General features: G+C 37.3%; 1 long non-coding RNA gene and 1 pseudogene across 2 annotated transcripts in view; one reads left to right on the plus strand and one right to left on the minus strand.

Annotated features, from left to right (window-relative positions):
• LOC138817249 (uncharacterized) overlaps positions 1–23,640 on the minus strand; it is an 84,981-nt gene that overhangs the window by 5,582 nt on the left and 55,759 nt on the right. For both annotated transcript variants that reach the window (XR_011368788.1, XR_011368789.1), the window contains exons 2-3: positions 23,136–23,281; positions 21,596–21,685 (exon numbers count right to left, since the gene is read on the minus strand). This is a non-coding gene — a long non-coding RNA (uncharacterized lncRNA). The remainder of the gene's footprint in view (positions 1–21,595; positions 21,686–23,135; positions 23,282–23,640) is intronic.
• LOC138817258 (small ribosomal subunit protein eS25 pseudogene) lies at positions 22,252–22,630 on the plus strand (annotated as a pseudogene).

A 23,640-nucleotide genomic window follows, 5' to 3' on the forward strand; every position in this document is an offset into this window, starting at 1 on the left:
CCAATTTGTTGTTAGTCACAGTTAGTTCTAATTGCTCATAAATCTTTTTCTTTTTCTCTCTCTCTCTTTCTTTCTTTCTTGTTTGTTTTCTTTCTTTCTTCCTTTCTTTTTTTGACAGTCCTGAGCTTGAACTTAGGGCCTGGGCACTGTCCCTGAGCTTCTTTTGCTCAAGGCTAGCATTCTACCACTTGAGCCATAGCACTACTTATGATTTTTTCTGTGTATGTGGTACAGAGGAATGGAACCCAGGGCTTCATGCATGCTCGGCAAGCACTCTACCATTAAGCTACATTCCCAGCCCCTGTTCGTAAGTCTTTAGATTAACATATGGAATGTTTGTGGTTTTGTGTAGGGTCTCCTGCTTTAGGATCCCACATTACAGCAACTGGCAGTGACTTTTTATTTTCTATTTCTGAACTGGACCCAGAGGGTGACTATAAACTCTCCCATAGCTTTTTAGGAGTCTTTCTCTCTGAGGTTTTATCGTTATTTAAACTAGACTCAAAATAATATCCAGGTCATTTTTATGCTAATTAAAGAACCGGAGCCTAAATCATTAAGATAAAATGAGGATACATTATGCAATTTTACAAGGAAGTAATTTTCTCTTTTTTATTTTAAGCATTGAAATAAAAAGATGGGTGAAAGAAAAAAAATCATTGAAGAAAATTAAATTAGTGCTCGAGGAAGGGCAAGCTCCTGACAACCAGTTTAATTATAATAATTTATAAAAGCTTATTATAGGACAATTTTCAAATATCACTCACTGGATCACAACAAATCTGACCTGGAATGTCTTAAGTAAGCTGCTTTGTTAGCAATCAGCCTGAAATCTTTGAGTACTGCCAGGAGAGCATCTGTAATCTGTTATTAGTAGGGGAAAAATATAAATTATTTTGAGTCATGGAGTATGTGTTTGTCATTGAGTATTCCATGATTAGATATTTGAGAGAGAATTGGACAAATGGCACAGTTAGGGGGAAGTCAAACCTTCTAATTTAAGAGATAGATTTTTCTAATTTGAGATAGATTTTTCATTTTATACCCAGGCTAATAATTAAAGCCTAGTGTATATCTTTAGTTTTGTTTTTCTGTTTTGCTTTCTGACTTTTGCTTGTGGTAATTGTCCTTGGCCTAGGTTAACTTTTTCTTATTCACGAAGAGACATGAATTATTCATAAAGAACTTTTTCTTGGCTTCACACATTTTTAAAAATTATCTTTAAGAAATTGTACAGAGGAGTTGCCATTTAACAAAGCAGTTTATGAATACAATGCATCTTGATCAATGTCACCCCTTTCCACATTCTCCCCCATCCGTCCCAATCCACCCCTTCCCTCACTTTTCTTAATTATGTAGGATATACACAGAATTCTTGACTGTACTCTCTACCTCGTCTCTTCATTTGTCTACTCTTCTCCCTTTGTCCCTACCCCACCTCTTTCTGGTAACCTATTCCTGATGTTTATCTTGTTGAACTTTGTCTTTTTAAGGAATTATACTATTTGAGCTCTTCCTTAAAGCTACCGTAATTCAGTTGACTTATTTGTCTATACTTGCATACCACTCAACATAATTACTTTTAAGTTTCTAAGCTAATTCTAGCTTCCACATATATGGGGAAAAACCATACATCCTTTTGTCTCTATGGGTCTGACTTATTTCACATAACATCTTTTGTTCCAGGTTTTTCTTTCCAATTCTTACAAAGAGCTCTCTCCTTAAAATAGTTTTACCAATTCCTACAGCACACTTTTAAGCATTTTTACAATGTGGGCTCAGTTTGTATGGGTTATTAATGGATTAGAACCTTGTTCGTTTGAGGGTTTTGTGTTGCTATAACAGAATACTGGCAGATGGATACTTCATAAAGAAAAGTGCCTTGTTTAGCTCATAGCTTTGGAATGTGAGGTGAAAGTCCATGACCTGATAATTCTATCTGTTTAACCTCTGATTGAAGGGTACCTGCCCAAGTCACATAGTAAGAATGCAATGGGAATTGGCTGCATGCAGAAGAGGATAGCATGGGATTAAAAAAATACCCTGCTCTCATGGGAGCTCACTCAGTCTTCAAGACCAGCATGAATCACTTCCAAGAGTAGAGCCCCAGGACTAAAATATTTTCCAATAGTGCCCATCTGCTAAGAGATTCCTCTCCTCTATACCATTGAGGACCAGGCCTCCAATACATGAGTCTTTGGGTAATACTCTCAAAGCATATACAAATCATAATAAATTGCCACCTTAAAAATAAATTATTTATATAAGGAAGTTACTTCAAATTGTTAGAGCAATTGTACTTAAAGTGTGTTCTCTAAACTGGAAGCATTTGTGTTACATGGATGTTGGTTCAAAATGCAGATTTTCTCCCACATCTGTTTATTCTTAACTGGCAGCAGGCAAGGTTCAAGAACATGCTTTAAATAGGTTCTCTTGTTCTGTGTAATGTATGTTTTAGGTAGCAGATGTTACAGCTAGGTCAGTAAACTTTTTCTGTGAAGCTGCCAAATCATGCATAGTTAAGATGGAATAGGCTGTTATAAGTATTCATTACGTCAATAGTCTACCAAAGGTAACCAGGAACATGATTGTTGCTCTGACCCAATAAAACTTTATTTATGAAAATACACTTGGCCAGATTTGGCCAAAGACCCAGAAATTGTCACCTTCTGGGTTAGAGCACGGAGTTTTAGTTGTTTCCTTTCTTTCTGAATTTTTAAAATTTATACAGGTAGTGTGTGTGTGGTGTGTGTGCGTGTGTATGTGTATGTGTATGTGCATGTGCGCGCATGTGCATGTGTGTCACTTTTACAAAGCTGTGAACTTCTTGCATTCTCTCTCAGCTTGCTTGCTCATGCTCTTGGATTTTTCTGGGTGGGTTTGGCTTTGAAATTTGATTCTCCGGATTCAAACCTCCTGAGTAGTTAGGGTTACAGGCACCAGCCACCAGTATTGGCTGCCCCTGGTTTTAATATGATGTCTGAAAGTGTCGAGATGGAAGGAAAGCTAATGTTATTAATCACTTGCTGTGATTAATTGCTTTTTAATGAACATTTGTTAATCATTTGCTATGTACAAAGCATTTCATGTTTACCCCAAACAACTCATAGGTTGCCTTCTCTTACCATATTGGTTATTTTGAAGAGCAACAGCTGTTGACATGTCCAGGGTTTAAAAAAAAATTTTAATACGTCTTTTATTGTGAAAATACTGTACAGAGGGGTTACAGTTACATGAGCAAGGTAATGAGTACATTTCTTATCAAGCATTGTTACCTCCTCCACAACTATTACCCTCCCCCCTCCAACTGTATAGTTCGTTTTTCAACACAGTGTCTTATACATCTCATTGTTGCATGACCAGGTTTTTATACACAGTGTTATGCAAAAGATCTTGGTTTGCTTTATTGCCTTCCATCTTGTGAAATAAGAAACTAGGGCTCAGGCCAAATAATTTGCCTGCCTTGTCAGTGTGTAAACCAAGATTAAATCTAGTTTGCTTAAATGTGGAGACTGTCTGCCACTTGTTCTACCAAAGACAAGGTATATATAACTGTCTCTGGCCATAGGTTGAATTCCTTTTTCAAAAACCATTTAGGCACAAACTTGCCACTGGACACTAGACTGTTGAGAAAATATATGAATGAATTACTCAAGGAAATACATTTCATAACAAACGAACACTCTCCCAATCCTAACAACAGTTCAAGTTCCTTTGGATCCATGTAGCGATTTGTAATTTGGTCATTGGTAGCAAGTTCCCTGTCTGCCTGGCAAACCATCTCCACATTCAGTGTCTTAAAATAATATGAATTTATTGTTACTCTTGTTTTTGGCTCAGGTAATTCACATGTATGTTTGGTTGTGTGTGAACAGTAGTTTTTCCCCTCATGTTTGAAGGAGCAGTATGTCCTAGAAGATTCTAGGAGAGTCTTGGCTAGGACAACTAGATTCTCCACATTAGCCTGGGGTAGTTGCTTTTTGTGGTGGTGGCAGAGTTTTAAGGAGAGAGCAAGTAGAAAGGCTTCTTGAGGCATATCTTCAGAAAGACTGAATCTTCTTCCCTCAAAATATGTCATCTGTTTTCCCATCTCTTGAATTTTCCTATGTCTTTATTATTTGCTCTGGCCAGTAGATTACAGCAGCAGTGAACTCATCTTTTTTTTTTTTTTGTCATTCATGGGCTTGAACTCTGGGCCTGGGTGTTGTGCTGTCCCTCAGCTCTTCAGCTCAAAGCCAGCGCTCTACTACTTGAGCCACGGCGCCACTTCCGGCTTTTTCTGCTTATGTGGTGCTGAAGAATTGAACCCAGGGCTTCATGCATGCAAGGCAAGCACTCTACTACTCAGCTACATTCCTAGCCCCTGAACTCATCTTAAGCATACTTTTCAAGTGTTTTTGAGAATTACCCAATCACCATGCACAGACTGGCTTCCTAGAGGTAAGCTACCAGAAAAAAGACAGAAACAGGGTATCGTATACCAGCCTGCCCTGAACCTTCCACACTACATAAATGAACTCAGAGAGGTCATAAGAAACACTACCCACATGAGCCAAGCATAAACTGTCAATTTAAAAACATGCTAAGCGAATTGTTTAATTTCTTAGTTTCATATTTGTTTTTTGGTTTTTTTTGGGTCCAGTCGTGGGGCCTGAACTCTGGGCCTGGGCACTGTCCCTCAGCTGTTCAGCTCAAGGCTAGTGCTCTACCACTTGGGCCACAGTGCCACTTCTGGCTTTTTTCTTTTTGCTTATGTGGTGCTGAGGAATCAAACTCAGGGCCTCAGGCATGCAAGGCAAGCGCTCTACCACTGAGCCACCTTCCCAGCCCTCGTATTTGTTTTTATGGCACCAATACTAACTGATAAAGTTATTGTACATGTTCCTTGACCCACCATTTATTCTGCATCTCCTTGATATGAAGGATGAGGTGAGTGCAATTAAATTTTGTACTCTAACTTGAACCTTAAGAGGTTGTTTAAATATTACTGTGGTTCCTTCAGCTATCTTTGACTATATTGATTCAACATGCATCTCCAGGAGAGGAATTTGTAGTGGCAAGACATAAGTCTTATCTGTAAGTAATTCATAGACCTATGGCTAAGACAGTTCTGTAAATACATACCTGACAATGCAATATGATACATGTGAACAAAGAGTTATGGAACCCCAAAGTCATCCAGGAGATTTGATTTACTTTTCCTGGAGAAACCAAGGGTGGGTGGCCATCCAGAGTGTTTCCTGGGTAAAGAGGGTGAACTTTAAAGTAGAACAAACAATGTGTCTAAATATGATTTGGTCCTAAAAAAGTTGATGAGTTTAGGCAATAATAAGGCTAGAAGCAAGAATATTTAGAGCTTCTTCAACCCTCTGAGCTCTAGGATTTTCACTTTACCTTTGTGTTTATGTCAGTCTGGTGTGGGGGAAGGAAGTTTAGTTTCATCCTTAAGTTGTTCCTTCTCTACATTAAGTCAAAGGAAGAAGCAATGGCTTTTAGTGACTAGAATCTGGTTGTAACTCAATGTTTACTTTATTCTGTCTCCTTTCCACCCATAGTGACACATCCCCTTGATTAAATCCTTTCTGGCAATAGTCAATGTGAATTTGTTTCTAACCAGGTCTCAACTGATCTACATTTATGTTTGAAATTATTTTTTGTCAGTATCGTCTCAAAATCAGTGTCTCTTCCTTTTTGGCTTACTTATTCTATTGGTACTCTATCATTTGAGCCATGACACGAGCCTGGAGTTTTGCTGATAGACTTTTTCTGCCTGAGGTGGCTTCAATCCATGATTCTCTTGGTTTCAGTCTCCTCAGTAGGATTACATGTGTGAGCCATTGGCTTCTATTTTAAATTGAAATGATGCTGACAACTTATCACGATAAGAAAATTCTGAAGAAGAAAGGATCGGGTGGGGAAAACAGGACACTGAAGAATAAATGGAGGATTGGGTCCTTAGTGCAATTTCAGTCAAGCTCAAGTCCTGGAAAACCTTGACTATTGCAAGAGCAAAGCGAGAGCACTGGCTCAGACACAAAATAAAGGAGTTATCCTTGAGGATTTTTCTTCCTCCATACCCTGTATCTGCCTTTCTCACAGAGTGAGTTCATTGCTGACATTCCCAGTTGTCTATGTAGGAATGTTCTGAATCTGATCTATCTGTTGTAGCAATTCTAGTCTGGATCAATCACATTCCTAGTCATGATAATGGAAAATAGCCTCCCAAACTCTTCTGTTCTCACTCATCTGTCCCTTATCTGCCCAGTATCTAGATTATGTGGATAGAGTCATTCTTTAAACAACATTAGTCATTAGCCTCCACTTCAAACTAACAGATTTCTAGGTAACAAGGATAAAATAGAGAGTTCTTTCTGTACTCATTCCACCTACTTCTCTGGTGTCATCCCACGTCCCTTTCCCACTCAGCTATTGTTCTGCACGCACACTGGTTTTCCTGTTCCCTGAAGCCACCCAGCCACATCCTCCTTTGGGCTTTGTACTGGCTGTTGATTCTGTCTAGAACTCTCTCCTACTGACCACCCCATGGCTGGCTTTATTCCATCTGGTCTCAGTCCAGACATTTTCTATTCAGAGAAGTTTTTTTTTTTTCTCTTTACTTTGCAGTGTGACCTCTGCCTTGTCTTATCATCATCTATCAGATCATTGTTTAATTTCCTTCACTGCATACATCTAAGTGTACTCCATTTACATTTCTACTTTCCTCTTCCCTTTTCCTTTGCTTCTTTGTTCCTCTGTCTTCTTCTCTCTGTATTAGTACATATACTTACAGTGTTCTGTGATCTTCAAGAGGATGGAGACTTAATAGGTGTTCAGTAAGTGGTTTATTAAAAGGTGGTAAAAGAGGCTTTTTCAGGGCTGGGGCAACTATTTCAGTGTGGGAAAGACAGAAACAAAGGCCAGCTCCTAGAGTTCTTATAACCACCAGAATACTTAGGGATGTTTGCTGGATGACAATGCTTTCAGCCACATCAGCACCGCACGCAGAAAAGTAAACGTTAGAGAGGAAATGATGAAAATGATCTTGGACTCTTGCCACATGATATGCAACAAGATACCTATGGAAAATTTGGGGTTCAACCCCAGGAAAGAGAGGAAGGCTGAGGACAGCCTTCATTATCACTATGGCAGATCAGCCTTTACTTACATCTTTATGAATGGGCAATTCATGATAACACACACATTTATAAATATAAATATATTTGTAACAGATGTTAGGATGTATTTCTATCTCATTCACCTAATTGTGAAAGGGCATTATAATCCAAAACAACAGTAAATTGGTGAAGTTCAGATAGTTGTAAAAAAAATCCACGAGATTTTAGAACTTTAGAAGTTTTAGAATTATTCTGGATCATTTAGAGGCCTATTACTTTGAGGAAAGTTCTGGAATGTATTGTTGTTAAATTCTGACTTTTGATAATACATCAGGAAGTTTGTATTTTTCTTTTGTTTGCTTTATGTTTGATTTTTATTTCTTCCAAGAACTTGTAGTTTTAGATCAGGTGGATAAGAATGAGATTAATTCATTAATCCACTCTTCTCTGCTGGTTTTCCTGCCAAATAAACTGCAGCAAGTAAAATATATAAATTGATAGAAAGCTGAATGAAATATGTGTATCTGCCGTGTTTGAACGTTTTTGTAATAGAGAAGAAAGGTGGGAAATAATTTTTTATTATTATTAGCATATATTGATCCGATAGAGGTTTTCAATGTAATATTTCCATAATGTGTTCAGTGTCTCTCCATCCTCTTTAACACCCTCCTTTTGCCTTCCCTAAAACAATTCCAACAGGTTCCATTGTTCTATTTTCATCTATGCCATATAAAGTACTTTATTTTACCACTAGGAGAAAACACTACATTTGTAAAATAACCAACCACATCTACCATGTTATCATACAATGTTTTACTGATTTACTATTTTATAATACAATGTTTTACTTGTTTTATTCTTTCCCATGTATGCTTCTCTCTAATATACTTGACACAAGGAGTTTCTATTTGAGGAATATAAGGAAACTAATAAGGCTATTTCTGTGTGTGCATATACGGGTCAAAAGGATATGAGTGTGTGTGTGTGTGTGTGCGTGTGTGTGTGTGTGTGTGTGTGTGTGTGTGTGTATGTTGTAGCTTGAACTCAGTGCATGAGTGCTCTTTGAGCCATAACAGGAACTCTGTCTCTTGAACCAGAGCTCCACTTCCAGCTTTGGTTGGTTAATTGGAAGATGAGGGTCTCACATGCTTTCCTGGCCAACTGGCATTGAATTGTGAGCCTCAGATCTCATCTTTTGAGTAGCTGAGATTACAGATGTGCATCAGTGTGCAAAAAATGTTTAATTGATTTTTTTAGCCCTGGGGTTTGAATTCAGGGCCTAGGCATTGTCTCTGAGCCTCTTTTGCTCAAGCTAGTGCTCTACCACGTGAGCCCCAGCACCACTTCTGGCCTTTTGTTTATGTGGTACTGAGGAGTTGAACCCAAGGCTTCATGCATGCTAGACGAGGCACTCTACCACTGAGATACCTTCCCAATGTTTAATGTTTAAAGTATGTTTTTTCTGAAGTACACTGAATACTATCCCTTAAATAGATGTTATATGTCCAATTTATATATTATAACTAATAATTTTATAGCCAATTTATTTAGAAAACCCCATTTAGTTCAGCAAATGATTATTGCCTGCTTGCTAGAAATTTGTACCAAGTGTAAAAAGGGGAAGGAATAGCAGTGAAACTAGATCTCAGCCTCTTATATTAATACAGAAATGTCTAAATACCCAGTATATAAGATAGACTATGAACATATATATATATATATATATATATATATATATATATATATATATATACTATGAACATATTTATAAACTTTATAACTACCTCACTCATATTACCTCTGAGAATTCTGGGATAATCAAACAATCCTACAAATATAGCTGGCCTAGGTATTCATGGATTTCAGATGCACATGGTCAACCAAACTCAGACTGAATTTCTTTAAGAACCCAGAAAGTTTTGAAATATTGAATTTGAAATTCCTCACACTGACTCTTCTGGCCTCATTCATGTGCTAAGAGGTTAGAATTATTATTATGTCTGTATAAATATATCCAGTCTTTTATCTTTTCATTATTCTATAAACAATAGAATATAACTACTTTTATATGACTTATACCCTATTGGGTATTATAAATAATTTATGCATGATTTAAAGTATACAGACAGTATATATGAGTCACTTCAGATATACACTATTTCATATAAGGAACTTGAGCATATGTAGATTTGGGTAAACTTGAAGGTCCTGAAGCTAATCCTCTATGGATTCTTAGGAAATAATTAGCCAGAAAAGGGAGAAAGAGATGGAATGAAATTCTAGGTCAGCGCAATGCCCTTATATTTTCTAAACTTGAAGTTTGATGTATTGATCAAAGTCAATTTGAGTTACCAGTAATTCAAGCCAATGTGGATTAATCTACATGCCACTTTCAAGGGTGAGGGAGGAAAGTTTCCTGCTGTCTGTCTTCAAAGAGATGTCTCAGAGTCAGACTCCTTTCACAGGGTGAGTCTACAATTTCAGACTCATATGTTTCCATACAAAAAGAGTTCAGAAAACCATATTACATATGAGAGGAGTTAGACTAAAGAAATTCAACTCCTCACTTCTAGCCACATCCCACTGGCCAGAAATAGCCATTTGATCCTTCTTAGATACAGGACAGACAAAAGGGAAGTCTTACTGTGGCATTGGCAGAATAATGAGGCAGTTTAATAAACACATATAATCATCTTTGCTCTTTCTGGATCTACTATTAGTTAATAACATAAACTCCTTCTATGTCTCATTTTTCGAATGTAAAATATGGGTTGTAATACTACTGATCTCCTAGGGGTGATAAGGATTAATGAGGTACTATTTGTAAAGTGCTTAGAATAAGGCCTACTTGAAGAACACAATTCTGACTTTGTAAATGGAAAAAAAAAACCCTATGATAGATGTCAAAGTAAATTTGGTAGTCATGGTGCCTTCCCCATCCAAATATCCATAGCCTAAACCATCTATAACCCATCTGTATGTTGTGACATAAAATGAATTTTGCAGATGGACTTAAGGTATGGACCTTAATATGAAGAGATTCTCCTAGATTATTTGGGTAGATTCAATCTAAGAACATATGAAAAGATTTGCAGTAGAAGCAGAAGTCAAACTTGTAAACTTGTGAGGGGCTGGATTTTATGACAGAGAATGAAACCAAATTCTGTTAATAGTTCAAGGAATTTTATAGTAGACCTTTGTTCCAGACCTTCCAGATAACAGCTCAGCTAAGCAACACTTTGGATTTACTCTTATGAGATCCTAAACAGAGGACACCAAAAAGTTTGACTGGATTTTCTAACCTTTAGAACTGTGAGATAATGAATGTGTGCTGTTGTAAACTACTAGGCTTGTGGCAGCAAGAGGAAACTAGTAAAAGTTTGGATCAATAAAGTTCTCCCAATAGCAAAAGCAGTTGAGATAATCTGGATTGACGGCAGGATTTTGGTACATCAATAAAATAGGAAGCCATTTCAGATGGAAAGAGTGGGAGAGTGGAATGGGGTAGGAAAGAAGCTAATAAGGTTTCTACACTATTAAGATTCTACATGCAGGGATGGTAAGATCAGAGCCACCACGAGAAGGATTTGACATTTCAGTCTCAGGAATTTGTTCTTAACACAACAAACAAGAAACCATTGCTGGTTTTGGATTCAAGAAATAATGTGAAGAGGGGTGAACTAAAGGAGTCTGTCTAACATTAGAATGTATGTGAAGGAAGGGTCACAACGGCTTCAGAGTTCCCCTATGCAATTGGAAATGAACTCTGATAATAACTTTGGGAATAGACAGATGGTCAAGTCAGGAAAGACTGCCTTAGGTTGAATTCTGTAGAAGTACATCCTGAATTGAGGGTACCACGGCCAATAATTCATCAGGGAATTGCTCCCAGGAATAACCAATAAGGGAATGATGGGAGCAGAAAAGAAGAGAAAGTCCCAGCTTTCATCCATGACTTGATCCCACCTGTGGGCTCTGGAGCATAAGTCACACTTGAGTATAAATCACATTGTTTGAAGGTGAGAGATCTAGGCTTCCATACTTCTCTACCAGCCAAGGACTGACTACATGACACCCTAGAGTAATAGTAACCTCTAAGCATTAGAGGGAAAGGGTGATAGGTCTCAGGACAGCTCTCTGAAGAAGGGCTCAAGTAGAAATCATTGGAAATACAGCAAGTAAAAAATTTAATTTGAAGGAAATGGAAAGACTTGGAAAAAATTATATTAAGTGAAGTAATCCAGGCCAAAGAAACATAGGTCCCATGGTTTCCCTTATTTGCAATAACTAGTATATGTCTGAGACAAGCAGAAAAGGTCAGATAAGATGATGTTAAGCAAAATGAACCCCAAGATAGGGACACAAGTGTTTTTTACTTTCTTGCTATTATTTCTAAAGTATTTATAAGATACCATGTGTTTTTTTTTGTTGCTTTGTATGTCTATCTCCCACAGTATGACCCCTGTTTTCACCGTATTTGATGTTGGTATAATTTGGAGATGGGGAAAAACAAATTGTTTAAATAGAGATACAGATTGACCCATTGCAACACTGAGATGTACAAGATGCTATGTCGATAAAATGAACTTTATAATTTAGGTGTGGGTGGGGGAAGTGTAGTTGTGGAGATGGGAGGGCAGGGATGGCAGGGGAAAAACAAAGGAGGAGGCAACAATGCTCGATAAGAAATGTTCTCATTACCTTGCTCATGTAACTGTAACCTCTCTGTACAACATTTTCACAATAAAAAACATTTAAAAAATAAGAAAAAGAAAAATAAAGCAAGTAAAATAAGTAAGAGGGGGACAGATACGTGGTAAGAGTGAGTAAGGTAAGGCCTGGTGGTCACCAACAGCCTTGATTACAGAGATGTTGCAGCTGGAGTACAGTATCCTGCAGTTGATGGTAGATGGGAGAAGAAGAAAGGTAGAAAGGACGGTTGCCATGCCACCATATATGTCATTCCGCCTTGGCAGAATGGTCTCATTGTGAGCAGGAATAGGAATATCAGGAAAGAAATGAGGTCAAGTGATAAAAGGTGAGGAGGATCATGGGGTTCAAGTTTAAATATACAATGTTGATTTCCCATAAACTTATTATTTAGAATTCAGGAACTCAAGTTCATCTCCAAAGGATGAAAATGCCCTAAACTTATGTAAGTTTTTTGAACTCAAAGTTTGTTCCAATGTTGAGGATGTATTTCCACCTCAGTGCATTGAATTATTTTCATTTCCCCAAAATGACTAATTTTCACTAGAGGGTGGTCAAGTCAAAATGAAACATCATTAAATGCTTTCCTTACTCAGAGGAAACCTATAATTGAATGGCAATGCTTTATTGCTACTAACAATGAAAGTGGAACAAGATATTGATCACATTAGTATATTGTACAAGTTAAACAAGAACTTACAAGAAACTGTTATACAATTTTTCTCCATCTCTCAGGGTTAGTCTAAATGAAAAAAAATAACTTGTGTATTAAAATATACACAGAGAAATCTGTAGCAACAAATAAAATTGTGATAAATGAAAGGAAAGGAATAGGCACGTGAAGAAAACAACAAACAAATATTTCCTAATCTAACATAATTACTTGAATCCTAGCTCTCAAGCAATGCTCTAACTCCAGTTCAATTTAGAATGCTTTCTCGGTATTCATTATATTTAGAATCAATTCTGGATCCTGAGGGAGATGCAGAATGAAAGAATATTGACTCCCTATACTATACCTCCAAGCTTTTTCTCTGGGATAAGACAGTGACTATTTCAATCTTCACAGTGCCACTAAAATGTGCAATTTGTTGTATGTATCTTACACAATGAAATGGCTAGGATACTAAGATAGCTTTTTCATGGCCTTATTCAGAATCTATTGGTTGATAACTTACCATGTGCCAAATATTGCTTAAATAGAATTCTTTTTCAACAAGGAGGTGACAACATCTTTTTTTAAGGAGGTTGTACTATTCCTTCAAAGTTGCTGGACAACAGCATCTATAAAACTTGGGTGCTTTCCAGAAATACAACTCTTAAACTGTATCCCAGTTCTGTGATTAAAAAGCACTGGAAATTGATCTGACAATATGTTTAACCAGCCCTCTTGGTGTTGTAATGCAGGTTCAAGTTAGAAAAGTACTGAATTAAATGAAATGGCCTTTAGGACACTGTTTGTGTCTTAAAGATAATTAGGGACACAGGTGCTGGAGTCAGGTTACCTCTATTCCTCAACTTCTTGGGCTATTTCTTGAACTTACAGATCTGTTACCTTATCTGTACAAGTCAATTTGGAAGTTTCTGAATTTGGACAAGTTTGCTTTGTAACCTAAAATGTGGTCTCTTTTGGGGAATGTTCAGAGTGCTGCTGAAAAGAACGTGTATTCTGATGTTGGTGGGTGAAATATTCGGTAGATGTCTGTTAAATCTAGTTGATCTATGCAGTTGTTTAGATCTGCGGTTTCTCTGTTGAGTTTTTGCCAGGTTGATCTATCTAGTGGGGATAGTGGTGTGTTAAAGTACCCAAAAATTAATGCCTTTGGATCTATGTGAGATTTGAGGGAAAGTAGTGTTTCTTGGATAAATTTGGGTGCTCTGTTGTTTGGTGAATAGATAGTTAGAATTGTAATTTCCTCCTGGAGAGATCCCTAAATTATCATGTAGTGACCTCCTTTATCTCTTCTCACTAATTTTAATTTGAAGTCTATTTTATCTGATATTAGGATTGCAACTCCCGCCTGTTTATTGGGGCCGTTTGCTTGGTAGATTTTATTCCAGCCTTTCACTTTCAGAATATTTTTGTTTTTGTAGGCAAGCTGTGACTCTTGAAGGCAGCAGGTAGAAGGATCTTGCTTTTTAATCCAACTAGACAGTCTATGTTGCTTAATTGGAGAGTTTAGTCCATTAATGTTGAGATTTAGGTCTGAGGTGTGTTTGGTAGTTCCTGCTATGTTATCCACCTTTTGGGGACTGTGACAACTGGGTTCTTCCTATGGTTCTTGGATTCTCAGTTTGGGTGCGGTTTCTTGGCCTTTATTATGGTCTTATTGGTTTTCTATATGTAGGACATCTCTAAGTATCTTTTGTAGGGCTGGTTTGGTGGAGATATATTGTTTCAGTTTTTCTTTGCTATGGAAGGTTTTTTATTTTGCCTTTTGTTATGAAGGAGAGTTTGGTTGGGTACAGTATTCTTGGTTGATAACTGCTCATCTTTAGGGCATGGCATACATCATTCCAGGCTCTTCTTGCTTTAATTGTCTCTGCTGAGAAATCTGAGGTGATTCTAATTGGTTTCCCTTTATAGGTGATTGATCTTTTCTCCTTGACAGCTTTAAGGATCTTTTCTTTGGTTTGAATTGATCCTGTGTGGATTATAATGTGACAGTAGGATGTCCTGTTCTGGTCTGGTCTATTTGAGGTTCTAAAAGCTTCTTGTATCTGAATAGGCCAATCTTTTTGCATGTTTGGGAAGTTCTCTGGGAGGATCCTGTTAAATAAATTTCCTAGCCAATTAACTTCTGTTTTTAGGTACTCCTCTACACCCATTATCCTCAGATTAGGCCTGCTAATGCTGTCTTCCAAATGTTGAATAGATCTATCATATTTCTTGGATTTGTCCTGGATAGTTGTATGTTCTTTCTCTATAAAATCTAGGCTATCTTCAATCCCACAAATTTGATCTTCTGCATGGTCTAACCTACTGTCAAGACTTTATTTTTTGTTTTTTATTTCCTTTCCTTCTAATTGGTCAGCTTTGATAGCTTCAGATTCTTTGTTGGAGCTTTGTTTTAGATCATGTATGAACTTTACTTCCTTAATTTGGTGTTCAGTGTTTATCCTCAAATCCCTTAGTTGATTGGTTATGGTTTCCTTGGACTCCCTTTCCTTCTGATGGTCTCCATACAGCATTCCTTTTGTGGTTTCCCTGGATTCCTTCAGCTGTCTGTTTATGGATTCCATGAATACCTCTATTGATCTTTATCTACTCTCATCCTGCTAACACAATTCTTGTATTACTCTTTGATTAGCTTCCTCAAGCTCATGCAATTTTTGTGTTTCTCTTTGACTGTTCTCAGCCTGCTCATACAATTCCTGTATTAATCCTTGATTAGCTTCCTCACGCTCATGAGATTTTGTATTAATTTTTGGTTAGCCTTATCATGCTTGTGAAGTTCCTGTATTAATCTTTGGTTTGCCTCTTCTCATTCCCTATCACGTTCACACCAAGTCCTTTGAAGGTTCTCAATCTTTTCATTCACCATGTTTTCCAATAGTGTTTGTAGAGCTTTTTGGGGAATCTCCTCTGGATTATTCATTAACTGTTCTGTCACCTGATTATCTTGAGTGGGAATTGAGATACCTGGACTTGCCATTTTTCTTGTGTTTCTCTGGCTTGTTATGCCCATTTGGTATGAAAGTAACACCAAATTTGTGCTAGAACTATATCTTAATGGAAGCATCAACAAGAGTCCTGTAGTTGCACAGTCAAAAATGCTGCAGATACAATCTAGTTCAACAGATACAATCTATTCAGCATCAAAACAACAGTTCTGTAGTTGCACAGTCAAAAATGCTGCAGATACAATCTAGTTCAACAGATACAATCTATTCAGCATCAAACAACTTTTGATTAATGGGCTAAGAACATCAGAGAGGGATTCAGCAGATTAGAAATTAATAGGTATAGGGAGAATTGTGGGGAAAAATAGGATTAGAGGGATGTGGAGAGGTAAAAGGAAAGAGTGAATTTAATCAAGTCCTAATCTCAGATAGGACAGAATGAAAGGAGAGAGATAAGGAAGTAAGAAAAAATGAAAAAACAAAAATTTAAATATAAAAAATGAAACACATAAAAATTATGTAAGTATAAAGAAATGATATTGAGAGATGAAAAGGATAGGATGAGAGGAGTAAGATAAAAACGAAAAATGAAAAAATAAAAATTTTTAAAAATGGATCCTTAAAAAATTATATCAGTATAAAGAAATAACACTACTATTAAAAAAGTTAAGCCTAAGGGGTTGTGAATTGAGTAATAAATTTCTGAATTAAGTATGTACACAATGAGGGATAAGGTCTAAGAATCAACGATGGGTATATATCTGGGGTTGAGCACAACAGCAATTAAGTCATGCAAAAAAGAAAAAAAAGCACTAAAATGTTAAACACACACACCTAAATTAATAATTATGAAAGAAAAAAATAGAAAACAATTAAAAATTTAAAAAATTAGGTAGAAAAAAAAGTTCTTTGATTTTATTTGGGGGGGGGCTAGGGGGAAGATCTTGTATCTCCTCTGTGTCCATAACCAGTGTCTTGGTGGAGTCTCTGGGCTTCTTGTGGTGTTGGATTTCCTGTGGCTTGATTGGTTTCTTAAGTGAGTTTGTTTGAACAGGCAGAAAGAAGCATTGCATTACCCAGGACTTTGTGATCCTCCTCCCAGGCTAGTTCAGTGGGAGGGAGATCTGCTTTTAGTATTTCAAAAGAGGGAGATATTTGTTTCCTCTAGCTTGGAGTTGCTGTGATGAGGCTAGGTTCTAGGTAGGGTTGAGGCCTATTAGCAATTTGTAGATTTTCCCTGAGGGGCTAGCTCCTGAGATACTCACAGAACCCAGCCTGGAGCCATTCTCAGGATTTATGTTTACTGAGGTTCAATTGTTTGTCTTTTATCCCTCCTGCTGCTGAGACTGCAGGCCTATGCTGCAGTAGGGAAGGGCAGCCTCTGGGTCTGTTTACCCAGTGAAGAAGGTCACTCCTCTGAGGATGGAGATACTTCTGCCTGGGAAGGTCAACTTTCCTCTGGATGGAGCTGAGCCTGGCAGTTCAGGTCAGGTCCTATAACCTGTGGAATAGCTACTATTGTTTTCTTCCAAGGTCTGAGTTGGTGCTAGCTGCTCCAGCTGGGCCTTTATCAGTATCAAAGATGGAGATCACCTCCAGTGGTGGGGGAGAGGACTTCCAACAGCTGCTCCATGAGAAGGAGTGAGAATGTCTTGGGTCTACTCATGCCAGATTCTTGTTTCCTGGGCTGTCCCTAGTCTGCGATCAGCAGGATGAAGATTTCTGTTCCTTGTCAGTTCTTACAGGTGGTGTGTATAATCTGCTCGAGTGAGTATAATCTGCTCGAGTGAGTATAATCTGCTCAAACGCTATGTCTGGTGCCTTTGTCCTGGACTCTATCTGATGATATGGAGGCTGCAGCAGCTGCCGCCACCACCACTGCCATGTCTGCCGCTGCTGCTGCCACAGATACCAGCAAGTGCTCTGATCTGTCTCCTTGACCAAGCTGCCTGGATTTTCCCTCTCTGGCAAAATTCTCTGTACTGTGATGGCACACTTGGTGTGATTCTCTAGCCTAGGACTGTTCACTGGAACATTAAAACTGCTTTCTATGTGAGAGCTTTTTAGCCTCCAGCTTCTCCTTCAACATCTTCCTCTGGTCTCCACAAGAACATTCTTATACTTACCCAGTCCCTTCTTAGCACTAGAGGCTATTGGCTAACCTTTCTTTTTTTTTTTTTAATTGTGAAAATACTGTACAGAGGGGTTACAATTACATGGGCAAGATAATGAGTACATTTCTTATCAAGCATTGTAGCCTCCTCCTTTGTTTCCCCTTTTCATCCCTTCTCAACCTCCCCCTGCCCCCCACCCAATCTTCCCCGCTCCCTGCCCCCCTGCCACCAAGGTTGTAAAGTTTGTTTTAGACATAACGACTTCTACATCTCATTGTTGCAATGGGTCCACCTGTATCCCTATTTGAATGATAACAACATCAAATACAGTGAAAGCAGGGGTTATACTGTGGGGGAGGGACATACAAAGCAACAAAGAAATGAGCTTATAAATGTGTTAGAAACAATCGCTTGAAAGAAAAAAAAAACATTTGAATACATATCTTAGGGTTCATTTCCCTAACATCACCTTATCTGACCTTTTCTGCTTGACTCAGACATATACTAGATATTGCAAATAAGGGAAACCATGGGACCTATGTTTATTTGGGCCTGGTAACCTTGCTTTTTGATTACCTTCTGAGCATGGAATAGCATGATAAAGAATTCAGAAAAGGACCAACTCTTTTCTTCTGCTCCAAATTTAAAGGCAGAGTGAAAAACCAAAGTTAAAGGTAACATCAATCAATAAATAAATACATGAATGGAGAAATAAAAAGAAAAAGAAACCTTCCAACAGCAATAATGATACTTCACAGAAGAAATATAGCATGATGGTAATTCCTTTTAAAACTTCTTATTTCTACAACTCTTTTCTGACTGAAGTCAACTGTGTCATAAATGATAGAAATAAGGAACTTTATATGATGCTCTGATGCCACCCATATTTTTACAGAGATGATGGATTGACTCTTTTGAACTTTGCTCAGTAATTATTTGAAACACCACAGCAGGGGATACAGCAATTTCCCACAAGTTGAAAAGTAGAAGAAAGCACACGTTTTCTTGGTTGTACTGTAAGTGCTCTTGTGCATAAGAATGAAAGTAAGTGAATTCTAAAGTAATGGGCAGGTGATCCATGAAAAAAAATAGTCTTAGTTTTGGTCTTGCAAACTCTTCTCTTAAAATTGAGTATATGAATGACAACTTTGATAAAATCCAGTTTATGGTCTCCTAGAATACAAGGGAAATGATGAATCTTAATGCCACAAACAATAAAAAGAGATGAATTGTGAAACAAAACATAGTTGAGGAATAAAACATAGTTATAGATTCTGAATAGCAGTAGACTGGTGCAAGGTAACTTTGGCTAGGACACACCATGCCTGGTCCACTGGTTTCTTGTTCTCCAATCCATTTCACATAACTTTGTTCTCAATTGGGAATCAGGAGACAAACACAAATGGAAGAGAATAATGTGTGTTGAAAACTGCATTCTGACACACAACACCGAATTGCATCTACCCAATCATGTCATAGGCCAGAGTCTAGGGTCAGGGAAGTCCAATTTTGTGGGAATTGCTACAAATTCATATTATGGGATAGTGAAAAGTTTGCAGTTTATTTCCTACATAAAGAGGATCATTGGTTGTAATAGCAGAGGAAAAGTAAATATGTCAGTGCTCTCACATTTCATTTCCAATGGGATAGGAAAACAGGATCTTCTCAAATATGTGCAGCTGGTACTTATGAAATGATGTAGTTTCCTACAGAAATTCCTACAGAGAGGGCCAAACCCATAGATTTCCTCAAGTACATTGTGAGTTGACATAAATACAGTCTTGGCATGAGAATCACTCCCATAGATACAAGAAGGCTTATGATATACTTCTATAGTTCTAGAGCACTATCAAAATTTCTAAAGTACTTAGGATCCCCCACTCACTACCATATCCAAAAATTCAAACAATCCAGTCTATTTTTCAGTATGACTTTTGGAAACAATAGATGTAGTACTTGTGCTAATGTGGCAAATAGTACAATGAACCTAAAGAGATCACTGAAAATAATCCTTGTGTGAACATCTGACTTACCATCCAGTCAAAGTACAACAGGTTACCCATCCAAGTTTTCAAACTTAAATGTGTAAAAAATTTGGCTACTTTTTTATGGAATATTTTTAATGGAACTTTTTTTTTTTTTTTTTTTTGCCAGTTCTGGGGCTTGAACTCAGGGCCTGGGCACTGTCCCCGAGCTTCTTTTGCTCAAGGCTAGCACTCTACCACTTGAGCCACAGTACCACTTTGGGCTTTTTCTGTTTATGTGGTACTGATGTACATAAAGGCTTCATGTATGTTAGGCAAGCACTCTATCACTAAGCAAATTCCTAGCCGCAGCTACTTTTATTTCTTGTAGCTCCCGCTGATTTCTGTGATGAGTCTGTATTCCATGATGAGTCTGTATTCCATATTAAATCATGATTTGATTTCAGTTAATTCAGGTTTTCTTCTTGTTCATCCAGGGCTGGTGATTAAGCTCTGAAGCTTTCACAAATGTTGCAGCTTAGATGGTATGGGGTTACCTGCCACATTCTTGGTCTTTGGTGCAGATTATTGGTGTATAATACTGAGGTTCTGATGTAGAACTCTGTCAGTCTTAGGCAGGACTGACACTTGAGCTTCTGTGCAAAATCACTGATGGGCCTCCAGGAGGAGATAGGTGTCATTATCCAAGGTCTCGGGAGAACGTTCTACAGCTCAGTGCCACTCTGTAGTTACAGCCACATAAGGTGGATCAAGGCCAACTGTCTAGAGATAATCAAATTTTATACTCATCCTAGGGTCTTCCTGAATAATTGGGATTTCACCCAACTCCTCCAAATTTATCCATATTTCCCAACAATCCTCTTTAAAAAAAATTAAGCCTACATTCCTATGATTTTCTTCTTGTAGGCAAGTGCTTTAGGCACTCTTTCCCTCTTGTTTAAGTAAGTTAGTGAACTTAGATTTTTCACATCTTACTTTGTCCTATTTTATTTTATGTGTACACAGCCTCTGTTTCTTCCCATAGCATCTAAACTTTGACGGCTCAAAAGCCTAGAAAAGTTGTTTTTGTCTCCTTTTGTTGTTCCTTCCATTTCTTGAAACAATGAACATAAACAGAGCACTGACAGAATGGGGGTGGGAGAAACACACAGTTATCAACAGGATATAGAAGAAATAAAAATGATTGTTGGTGTGTTGGTATATATTTTACAACCTGCTCTCAAAATCAATCAAACAAACAACAAATTATTTGTAGAGCTTGCTGGTTTCTATAAATACTCCCACTATGAAGTTACCAATATGGTAACTTCAAAAGAGAAGTTCAAAAGAGAAGGCCAACCAGACAATTATGTAGCATTTTCACCAAACATAAAAGAGATACATTATGCCAAGAACATGCATAAGTGTAAACAGCAAACTAATTAAAAAGTAGATGCTGGGAGCTGATGGTTCATGCCTATAATTCTAGCTACTCAGGAGGCTGAGGTCTGAGGATCACTTTTCAAAGCCAGCTAAGGCAGAAGAGTCCCTGTGAGACTCTCATCTCCAATTAGCCACTCAAAAGCTAGAGCAGTTCAAGTGATAGAGTGCTAGCGATGAGCACAAAGAGTCTCAGGGACAGTGCCAAGGCCCTGAGTTCAAGCCCCACAACTGACAAAAATAGTGGTAAGTTGTAAGCACTTATTAAATTTGTCTTTGTGATAGACTCAAATCCAAGATCTCTAGCACAGTAAGCACACACTTAGTAATATGATCTGCCAAATGGCAAATTTATGTAATATAACTTTTAATAATGGTTTTGTTTAACTGGCTTGCAAAGTATCTAGAAAATTAACAATAGGCTTTCAGGATATCCAAACTGTTAATATTTTGAATTCAATTGTTAATATTTTGTAACCATTTTCTTGCCACTAAAGGAAGTGGGCATTGTGCTCAGGGTGTTGAATAGGTCATTTAGTATCATTGGTGTTTTTTGTTATCTCTGAGTCATTCTTTGTATTGTATCATATTCACCTAGAAAGCAGCTATTTACATCAAGCTCACTTACCTTATTTTGTCTTTTAATTTATGTGCAAAATCATTTATGGCTGACCTTGGAAATTTGGGAGTTCTTTATCTCCACAGGTATGGCCCTTGGCTGATGGAGAAAGAAAGTGATAGGTCATTATTTCTCTCCATTGATTCTAATTTAAACAAACAGTAATTTCCCCATAGCTCTGGTCAAATCTATAATGGAAAATAGGATTGAATTTCCTGTCAAACATGCCCATTACATTCTCTGTTATATCCTCACTCCTAGTCTCTGAGAGATTTTCCCATACTAAACTACCTGTACCTAATCTCTGCCTTGGACTCCAATTTCAAGAGGCTTTTGATTAAGACACTGTGCTCACATATTCAGTTTAGCCTTACCTCCCTTAAAGTCATTAGCCAACTGTTGAGCCAGCTCATGCAAGGGAAAAACTACTTTATAATATAGTGTGGACTATCTCATGTAAAGCATTTAATACTACACAGAAATTATAAACCACAATGATTGTGTGAGTATAGGAGACAGAAATAGCATTTTATAGACCTGATAGAGAAAACACAAAGCACATTAGAAAAACAAAGCAAAGCAAAGCAAAGCAAAACAAGCCAAAAAAGCTGGCAAACATTTTGATGAAGCTGCAGTGGTCCCAATGCTGTTTTTTAGGTTTCGAGATGCTGCCCGAAGATGACAAGAAGAAGAAGGTACCAGGAAGTCGGTCAAGAAAGACAAGGCCCAGAAAGCATGTCTGGAGACAACGCCAAGAGAAAGAAGTGGTCCAGCAGCAAAGATTGGGACAAAATCCAACAACCTCGGCCTGTTGGACAAAGCCACTTAGGACAAACTCTGTAAGGAAATTCCCGACTCTAAGCTCCTAACCTCTGCTGGGGTTTCTGAGAGGCTGAAGATTCCTGACTCCCTGGCCAGTGCAGCCCTTCAGGCACTGCTTAGTAAGCTCACTTAATCAAATTAGTTTCAGAGCACAGAGCTCAAGTAATTTACACTAGAAATATTAAAGGTGAAGATGCTGCCACTGTTGGTGAAGATGCATGAACAGGTCCAATCAGTTGTATGTTTGGAGAAATAAAACTTTTATTAAATAAGGAGAAGAAAAGAACAACTGGCAACCAAGTATCTGTGGGGTCAATTATTTACCCTCATGATTGTGTGCCTGACTGTGAGTCACCAATCTCAGCATCACAAAAGAGTAGGCGAGGAATATAAAAATGGAAAGATTATATACTATATGTAATATATTTATTACATATAGTATGTAATATATAATGTAATATATAATAATTTATAATATACTATATATATATAATTAAGACATCCCTAAATGTCATCAGAAACCTAACCCTAATGAAGCCAAAAGTCAGGAAAGTATATATTATATATTATATGTATTGTGTTATATATTATATATTATAAATAATTTTATATTATATATAATCTTTCAATTTTCATAGTACATAAAATTATGATATATTACATATTATATATATATATATATATATATATATATATATATACAAAATTAAGGGTTAACTGGTCTTACTTCTCAAATAAAGTAGGTTTCCAAGTATCTTCATGTAATTTCTCATAATGAAGCAAAGATGAAGCTGGGCTTCTACATTCCCAAAGAAACGGGGCAATAGGGGCTGTTTTTCTTGATGATACATTTCCAGGGAAGGTGCCCAAGTCCTTAAGAAACATAAGAAACATCCAAAGAAATTTATTTACATTTCAAAAGTGTAGAGATAAACTTGCCATTATAAGTTTTAAAATGAGTATTGGAAGTAAATGAAGCTCAGGGACAAGAGAAAACTAAATTGAGTAATGCAGAAGGAAATGTTAATACTGACTTGATCTCTTCCTTTCCTTCCCTATCTACATTTAGTTGAATACATTCATTGAACTAGTAAGCAATGTCGTCTAAAAGAATTTTCTAGTATTTGAGTAACATATCATTGGTGAAATGAATAAATAATACTGGTGGCACATTAGGTGAACATTTATAGTCAGTAAGATCCTAATTATTTTGTGAATGAATTGAATAATAT

Source organism: Dipodomys merriami, unplaced genomic scaffold (assembly GCF_024711535.1).
Source record: "Dipodomys merriami isolate MVZ:Mamm:240054 unplaced genomic scaffold, mDipMer1.0.p SCAF_7, whole genome shotgun sequence".
Lineage (NCBI taxonomy): Eukaryota > Metazoa > Chordata > Mammalia > Rodentia > Heteromyidae > Dipodomys > Dipodomys merriami.